The following is a 9,893-nucleotide window of genomic DNA, read 5'->3' on the forward strand; positions in this document are numbered from 1 at the left end:
GAGGATGTATAGGACCGGAGGAGGCCAGTCAGAAACACGCTTCCACTTTATGGTTTTACTTAAAGAGTCGGCCGACCCTTCAGAAATGTTTTAAGAGGCAAGAAATGTTGAGCTTGATGTGGTTTCAATGAGACCACTAAACACGTTGTTTTGGGTTTTTTTTTTTTTTTTTAAGCTGAATTCTTTAGTTTTCCTCACACCTTGATAGACACTTAAAACCACACCACACAGCAGAGTGATCAAACTAAGTACTGCGTGTGGGGTGGGATGCTGGTGAAAAAACATACAGAAAGCAAACAAAATATGATCTTCAGCAATAAGCTTAGTAGAGTCAATTGGAGAGGACAGAATTTTCAGCTGGAAGAGCCTCAAAGAGTATCTGTTTAAAACATATCACTTCTCAGGCGCTGGCCAGGTAGCTCAATTGGTTATTAGAGTGTTGTCCTGATACAACAAGGCTGCGGGTTCCTGATACACCAGGGTTGTGGGTTTGATTTCCGGTCACAGCACATATAAGAATCAACCAATGAATGCATGGATGGGAGGAACAGGTCTGTCTGTCTCCCCCGACCCCTCTTTCTAAAACCAATCAATCAATAAAAAGTATGAAAACAACAACAAAAAAATCCATATCACTTCATGGATGAGGAAAGGGTGGTCCAAAAGCTTAGGAACCTAGCAAAATCAGTTGAAAAACTTGCTATGAAGCTCTCCCTTCCCCAGTCCAGAGTCCTTGACCCCTGCCACGAGGCTTGAAGCAGATCTGTGATTCCTCCAGACACATCCATACTTGCACACCCATGGCACTTGATACCACTGGACAGAGATAGGCTCAGTCCACAAAGATCAGTATTAATGCCTGTTTTGGAAAAAGAAAAAAAAAAGTTTTACTGGAACACGGACACAATAAGATTTCATCCAGAGAGACAATAAGTGCTGTGTTTAAATGTGTATACTCTAGGGATATTCACCTGGTCCAAGGGTAGCTCTGCCACTTGCTAAATGTGTGACTTTGGGGCAATTTACTTTAACCCCTCAATGCCTTCATTTTATCACCTGTAAATTGGAGATAATAGCACTTCTTCTGAGGGTTTTGTGAAGATTAAACTTCACCTACGTAAAGCACCAAGAAGAGTTAACTGACATAAAGTAAGTGCTATAGGAGTTAGCTAGTATGTTGGCTTTGGGAAGAATCACTTTACACTAAATATAATTTCTTTCAAAAGCATAATTAGGGTAGCCCTGGCCAGTGTGACTCATTTTTAGAGCATCGGCCTGTGGATCAAAGGTCACAAATTCTATTCCTGATCAAGGGCACATATTTGGGTTGCAGGTTCAATCCTTGGTCCCGGTCAGGTTGGGTGCAGGAGGCAAACCAATTGATGTGTCACTCTCACATCGATGTTTCTGTTTCTCTCTGTTTCTCTCTCTCTCTCTCTGTTTCTCTCTCTCTCTCTGTCTCTCTCTCTCTCTCTCTCTCTCTCTCTCTCTCTCTCTTCCCCTCCCTCCCTCCCTCCCTCCCTCCCTCCCTCCCTCCCTCCCTCTCTCTCTGTCTCCAAACCCCAATCCCTCCCTTCCACTCAAAAAATCAATGGAAAAAATTAACTCTGGTAAGGATTAACAACAACAAAAAATGCATAGGGTAATAATAAAATTAATTTAACTTTTAAATGAACATTTCCAGAGGCCATGTGATGGTGGGGAGTGGTTCAAACAGGTAGGATCACAGCGAGAGGCCATCTGGAATTACTGGCATTTGATTATAAGACATATTCAGAGGAACATGAAAAGAATTTATAACAAAATAATCTTGTGCACTTACTAGTTGCAGAAATACTTTTAACAGACAATTATTTTCTAGATCATAAACATTTTCAACTATTTCACTCTACATTGTTTTTCAGCTTTAAAAACACTCACAATGGGGGAGAAACCAAGATGGTGGCATAGGTAAACACCTAAACTGCTGCCTCATACAACAATTACAAAACTACAACTAAAAGACAAAACGGACATCATCCAGAACCACGGGAAAGCTGGCTGAGTGGAAATTCTACAACTAGAAGGAAAGAAAAAAGCACACGGAGACTCAGAGGAGCTGCAAAAGGCTGAGGTACGGAGACGCGTGTGCGCACAGAGAGGACTGGCGTATTGCTGAGTGTGCGGCTAGCTTTCTCAAGCGGGAGGGAGACGGAAGCTCCCGACTGCACTGAACCCCAGTTCTGGGCGAGACCCTGGGGACCCAGACTCATACGGGGGGAATCAGGACTGTCAGGAAAAGAGAAAAGCACACGGAGACTCAGGGGAGCTGCGAAAGGCAGAGGTCCGGAGGTGTGAGCGGAGAGGACTGAATGCCGAGTACGCCGCTGGCTTTCTTAAGCAGGAGGGAGACGGAAGCTCCCAACTGTGCTGAACACCAGTTCTGGGCGAGAACCTGGGAACCCAGACTCATTTGGGGAGAAACTGGACTGTCTGGCAGTGGGCGAAACTTGAGGGTGGCTTTCTCTCAGAGGTGCTTGCAGCAATTACCGACGGACACTGAGACCCAGGGGCCTCATAGGGCAGGGCTGATGGGAAGCCAAGACTGTCTGCTTCGCCCTGAGATAACGTCCCATCCAAGCTGAGCACAGAGGCTTTTGCAATTTTGCAAGTCTTGTCTCATAAGGGTGTCTCCAGCACAGAAGTTCTCACAGCGTAGACACAGCTGATCCTCACAGCCAATTGGCCTGGAGGTCAATTCCTCCCAGTGATACCAACAACAATCAAGACTTAACTACAACAAGGCTATGCACACAGCCCACAAAAGGGTGCACCAAGAGTGTCTACCTCAGGTAACTGGGGAGGCTGAGCTACTGGGCCCTATAGGACACCTAGCACACAAAACTACTCTACCAACTCAGGGAAGCAGTGAAAATACGGAGACAAAGAAACAGATCACAAATGAAAGAAATGGAGGAAAGCAAACGACTGGATAAAGAGTTCAAAACCACAGTTATAAGGTTTTTCAAGAATTTCCTAGAAAAGGCTGATAAATTTAGTGAGACCCTCGAGAATATGAAAAAGGACCAACTAGAAATTAAACATACACTGACTGAAATAAAAAATATTATACAGAAACCTAACAGCAGCCGAAGCCGGTATGGCTCAGTGGAGAGAGCGTCGGCCTGCGGACTGAAAGGTCCCAGGTTTGATTCCAGTCAAGGGCATGTACCTTGGTTGCGGGCACATCCCCAGTAGGGGGTGTGCAGGAGGCAGCTGATTGATGTTTCTCTCTCATCGATGTTCCTAACTCTCTATCCCTCCACCTTTCTTCTCTGTAAAAAATCAATAAAATATATTTAAAAAAGAAAAAAAAAACAGTATATTTTGCCAGTCCTAACAGCAGACTAGAGGACTGCAAGAATCAAGTCAAAGATTTGAAATACAAAGAAGCAAAAAACACTCAACCGGAAAAGCAAAAAGAAAAAAGAATCCAAAAAGTTGAAGATAGTGTAAGGAGCCTCTGGGACAACTTCAAGCATACCAACATAAGAATTATGGTGGTGCCAGAAGAAGAGAGATAGCAAGATACTGAAAACCTATTTGAAGAAATAATGACCGAAAACTTCCCCCACCTGGTGAAAGAAATAGACTTACAAGTCCAGGAAGCACACAGAACCCCAAACAAGAGGAATCCAAAGAGGACCACACCAAGACACATCATAATTAAAATGCCAAGGGCAAAAGACGAGAGAATATTAAAAACAGCAAGAGAAAAACAGTTAATTACCTACAAGGGAGCACCCATACAATTGTCAGCTGATTTCTCAACAGAAACTATGCAGGCCAGATGGGAGTGGCAAGAAATATTCAAAGTGATGAATAGCAAGAACCTACAACCAAGATTACTCTACCCAGCAAAGCTATCATTCAGAATTGAAGGTCAGATAAAGAGCTTCACAGATAAGAAAAAGCTAAAGGAGTTCATCAACACCAAACCAGTATTATATGAAATGCTGAAAGGTATTCTTTAAGAAGAGGAAGAAGAAAAAGGTAAAGATAAAAATTATGAACAACAAATACATATCTATCAACAAGTGAATCTAAAAATCAAGTGAATTAAAAATCTGATTAAACAGAATAAACTGGTGAATATAATAGAATCAGGGGCACAGAAAGGGAGTGGACTGACAATTCGCAGGGGACAGGGGTGTGGGGGTGTGGGAAGAGACTGTACAAAAATCGTACACCTATGGATGAGGACAGTGGGGGGGGGGAGGTAAGGGCAGAGGGTGGGATGGGAACCGGGTGGAGGGGAGCTATGGGGGGAAAAAGGAGAAACAATTGTAATAATCTGAACAATAAAGATTTATTAAATTAAAAACAACAACAACAAAAAAACACACCCCAAAAATAAATAAATAAAAACATAAGGAAAAAAAAACCAAAAACACAATGTTCATTTTAAACAAAATATACTATAAGCAATAACAATATATAATCAAAATACCCTAGCCTAACCTTCCTGGGTTGAAATTTAAATAAAAACCATAGAGGAATCAAACAAGAAAGGACAGTCCCACAAAAAGAAATTGATGTAACTCCCACATGACATAGCAACAAATGTTCCATTTGAGATGTGGCTTCGACCTAACTCAACAAGCTTATTAACTTGAAGTTTTTAGCATCTTCCTTCACACATTGGTAAACATATCAAACCACAAATACATATAAGGTGTGTAAAACAACACAATTTAGTACACCAAGAGCAAAATTTGCCAAATAAAGAGCCAGAAGTATTCATTCTTTTCAATGACATAAAGAACCAGAACTAACCCAGAGTATGGCCATATCATTCATAAAGCCAAAAGCATTTTCTTTTGGCAACCTACCATTGTTGGGAAAAAGCCAAGAAAAGCAGTTTTCATGGAAAGACACATGGCTGTATTCAGTTGTCTGCTATCACCCGCTTGCTCTTGGAATCTTTCCAGTACCTCAACTTGGCAAATAAAGAATAAGTAGAAATACGAAGACTGCAATGCCAAAGACATTGCCTGGCCACCAGAGTCACCTGGAATAAGAGAACTAGGCTGAAGATCTCAGGCACATGAGCACACCATCTCTCACTGAACTCAACTCTTACAATGATGCCAACTCTGAAAGAGTTCAGGAAAATACACAGCCCCGAAGGGTGAACATTTACCTTAGCCTGATAAATCACAACTGGGAGATGGGTAAAAATACTTAGCAACTCTCATGGAATTTCACTTAAATGATATGTGACCAGAATATGACATAGAAAATAGGATAGAAACTCCTAAAGGGAAGGTAACAGGACAGGGGAGCACTGTCCGGCTTCATTTGTATTCGCCCAATTGCTCTAGAAACTTCCAGCAACAAAACCGGTTCCCTAACACTGTTGGCAAACTTCAGCAGTCACAACAGTTAGACACACCAGGTCCCCAGGGTACAGTCTGCATTAATCCACAAGCAAAAGCACAGGATCAAAGTCAGTAGGGAAAATGTTTATAATCCTGATTCTGCTGCTAATCAGATGTGTGGCTGGGACAAATCTCTTGCTTTTCCTAAGTCTTAGTTCTCCTCAGCTGTAAAACATGAAGTACTTAGATGACCACTAGGTATCTTTAAATTTCCTTCTAATCCTAAAATCCGATAAACAATCAGTGCTTGAATCGCATGAGGTCTATACTCCTGAAAGGTCCAGCTATTTGCAGTGAGTAACAACTGAGGACTCAGAATTTGCTCAAGCCAAGAGAGCCAGCCTCTGGAACTGGAGGACTTCATCATGGCAATGCTCCCTCTGGGGAGCTGTGGGGTGGTGGCTAGGGGCCTGTCCAGAAGACTGAGGATTTTGGAGGGTACGCCAAAATGCACAGGACCCAGGCTTTCTACAGCTTTGCATCCTCCACACCATTTCCCAGAGTATTTACATATATTACCACTAAGCCAAGGCAAAATAATCCAAGGTGATGGTGATACAACTTAAATTGATTACTTCTAATTCTTCCATGCCTTAACATCTTTTTAGGTAGAAAAGCAGTCTGTTGAGGATTGAGTACTCCTTTCTTTTTTTATTTTTAACAGTTTTTTTTCATACATATATTTTTATTGATTTCAGAGAGGAAGAGGGGGAGAGAGAGATAGAAATGTCAATGTTGAAAGAGAATCATTGATCAGCTGCCTCCTGGGGATTGAGCCCACAACCCCGGCATGTGCCCTTGACCAGAATCGAACCTGGGACCCTTTAGTCCACAGGCCGACGCTCTATCCACTGAGCCAAACCAGCTAGGGCAATTGAGTACTCCTTTCAAGTGATGCAAAGCCAAGGCAAGCCACAGTGGCCATGGAGAAAGAAGAGGAAAGAGGAAAAGATGATAAAATAGGATGAGGGAAGAAAAAGAAAGAAACATGTTTGTAAAGGTGAATTTTAATTTACATTGCAGCTCAGCTATAGCACAATGGAATAGAGATCTGAACTTTAAAAAGAAGTCACTCAATGAACTAAGCCTTTACTCCAAACCCTCTGCAGGGAGAGCTCACCTGTTCCTTCTTCAAGGAGTTACTATCCACTAGAAAAGTGATGAAACAGAGGAGGCAATGGAGGAACAAGGTAACGTCCATACAGGTAATGCAGGAATTCAGGGGAAGGAGAGGTAAAGATGGGACTGAACATACAAAAAAGGCTTGAACAAAGAAAGCACACTGCATGGGAGAACATATTTGCCAATGTTATCACCAATAAGGGTTTAATCTCTAACATTTACAGGGAACTCATACAACTTAACAAAAGGAAGATAAACAACCCAATCAAAAAATGGGGAACGGACCTAAATAGGTACTTTTCGAAAGAGGACATACAGAAGGCCCAGAGACATATGAAAACATGCTCAAAGTCACTAATTACTCGAGAGATGCAAATCAAAATGACAATGCGGTACCATCTCACACCTGTCAGAATGGCTATCATCAACAAATCAACAAATGACAAGTGCTGGCGAGGATGCGGAGAAAAAGGAACCCTCGTGCACTGCTGGTGGGAATGCAGACTAGTGCAGCCACTGTGGAGAACAGTATGGAGTTTCCTCAAAAAACTAAAAATGGAACTCCCATTTGACCCAGTGATCCCACTTCTAGGAATATATCCCAAGAAACTAGAAACACCAATCAGAAAGGATATATGCACCCCTATGTTCATAGTGGCACAATTCACCATAGCTAAGTGCTCATCAGCAGATGAGTGGATTAAAAACCTGTGGTACATCTACACAATGGAATACTACGTTGTGGTAAAAAAAAATTACCTTTTGCAACAGAATGGATGGAACTGGAGAGCATTATGCGAAGTGAAATAAGCCAGTCAGAGAAAGATAAGTATCACATGATCTCACTCAGTTATGGAATATAATGAACAACATAAACTGATGAACAAAAACAGATCCAGAGACAGAGAAGCCTTGATCAGGCTGTCAAACCTCAGAGGGAAGGTAGGGGAGGGTGGGGGTAAAGGGGGAGAGATCAACCAAAGGACTTGTATGCATGCATATAAGCCTAACCAATGGACACAGACAACGGGGGGGGGGGGGGGTGTTTGGGCATGAGTGGGGGGGGGGCAATGAGGGGATAAGGACACAAATGTAATACCTTAATCAATAAATTAAAAAAAATAATTAAAAAAAAAAGGCTTGAAGAGAGTCCACAATTATTTCTAGTGAAATTGAAAGAAGAAAGAAAGCTGACATTTCAGAGAATTGTTTTTCTCTTCCTCAAAGGAGCAGGAAAACTGGTACATGGTAGGTGTGAGGATACCAACTCCGGGTTTCCTGTGGCCTCCTACTAGCCAACCTTTTGGGCCTCAAGGGGACCGAAAGGAATCAAGTAAGGTCCCACCCACCTTATTAAATGCCATAAATCACAAACTATAAAACATACCCAAAGACATATCAGTGTTTTGAACACATGAACTCTATTTCTAACCAAAAACTGAGTTGTGTAAAGTCCTACCAAATATACTTGGTGCAGTATTGGTTATCCCTACTGTTGAGAAGATGGAATATAGATAAGACTTTGTGAACACCCAAAGCTACCGCAACACTATATATTCTGCAGATCATTCCTAAAGATCAAGCTGTAAGCACCTGGAAAAGGAAAGTATGACTTTGATGTAAAGCAGTGGTGGTGATATTGAAACAGCTCTTTTACTATGAAAGTCATTCATTACTAATAAGTGGAAAATGTTCCTTGTACATTTTTTTAAAAAAGGATACAAAAGGTATAATCTCTCTCAATCTCAATCTCTCTCTCTCTCTCTCTCTCTCTCTCTCTCTCTCTCTCTCTCACTCTCACACACACACACACACACACACACACACAGCAAGGAAGAACCACCACCAAAATATTTAATAGAGTTATCACTCTATGGTGATTTTAATTTTGAAAATATTTTCTACATTATTCAAATTATCTATACAATGCATTATTTTATCATAAGGAGGAAAAATTATTTTTTAAAGTCATCCTTTATTCAAACATTTTGACTGTCTTTAATGACAAGATGACCCACTGGCTGCATAGCTGTATTTATAATACTAATTTAAGCTGTCAGTGAATAAAACTAGGTAGATCAAACTGATTATTAGTGTTAGAGATTACTCCTGGGTGGTAATTTAAATCTAATTCACCCTGGTTATAACATGGCTATAAGTTGTCACATTTTTGCTCTAATGCATTATATATGTGATCAGAAAAAAAAAAAAATGAACGAGACTCAGCCACTCAGACATCTACCACCACTATTTGCAAAGTAGGCTGAAAGGAGGGAAACATGAAGCAAACATGGTCAACCACCAATTGGGTTACAAAAAGGTGTATGTTTCTCCAACAGCTTATGTTTATCGACTTGGAAATTGCATGGCTGACTCTTGATACAATAAAGTCTCCCTGTACTCTGGCTCACAGTTCAGGCAGTGAGGGATACCATTTCACCTGAATCTATCTGGTACCTAAGCTTTAGAGAGCAAAAGGCAAGAGGCAAGAGATCGGATAATGAGGGTTACCATGTGTTTAGCTTCCAGATGACGAGGTGCCTTTATAACTGGAAAGTACCTATGCAAGGACAGACCTTTCCCAGCAAGGAGACACTAAAGCAGCTCTCACATTTGCCCAACTCTCACTAAAGCCTACCTGCAAGCTAGCTTTCTTTCAGCTCTTAGCAATGATGTTCTCATCTAAAGGATAGTGCAAGTGGGAAAGGCTGTGAAAATATGTACACTATCAACCATGAGGATAATATTTATTAAGTATCTTCCATAGGGAGATACTAAGGGGTGGTGGAGGTGCATTGCATGCAGGACCACATCCTCCCAAGTTCAAGGTAAGAGACACATGCTACAAAGAAACGAGATGTGCGCTGTCAGCAGGTGGCACTGATACCAACTGCTAAATGTAGTCTGAAAAGGGAGACAGGGGTCCTGGCCCAAAGGACAAACAAATGGCTCAAGAGGTCAAACCTCAACTGGGCCCTGAAAAGCAGGTTAAACACTAACAGTAATATTCACCGTGGTGGCCAGTTCTGCTTCCTCTCCATGAATGAGAACACAGTAAGACACCTCAGGAAGTGGCCTGAATATTCACTAGGCCCAGAGAAGTTATTCTTGCAGTTTTTGGGTTTTTTTAAAAAAGTTTTGTTGTTGTTGTTGTTGTTGTTAATCCTCACCTGAGGATATTTTTTCCATTGCTCTTCAGAGAGGAGGGGAGAGAATGAAACATCAATGTGCAACCAGTTTCCTCTAGCACCCTCATCAACTGGGAGCAGGGAGCAAACCTGCAACCCAGTTGTGTGCCCTTGACTGGGGATCAAACCCTTCAGTGCGCAGGCCAATATTCTAACCACGGAG

At 41.7% G+C, this 9,893-nt stretch overlaps 1 protein-coding gene across 3 annotated transcripts in view; it reads right to left on the reverse strand.

Moving 5' to 3' along the window:
- CREBBP (CREB binding protein) overlaps window positions 1-9,893 on the reverse strand; it is a 148,921-nt gene that overhangs the window by 95,746 nt on the left and 43,282 nt on the right. The gene's annotated exons all lie outside the window — the stretch shown is intronic.

Source organism: Eptesicus fuscus, chromosome 4, assembly GCF_027574615.1.
Source record: "Eptesicus fuscus isolate TK198812 chromosome 4, DD_ASM_mEF_20220401, whole genome shotgun sequence".
In the NCBI taxonomy this organism is placed as follows: domain Eukaryota; kingdom Metazoa; phylum Chordata; class Mammalia; order Chiroptera; family Vespertilionidae; genus Eptesicus; species Eptesicus fuscus.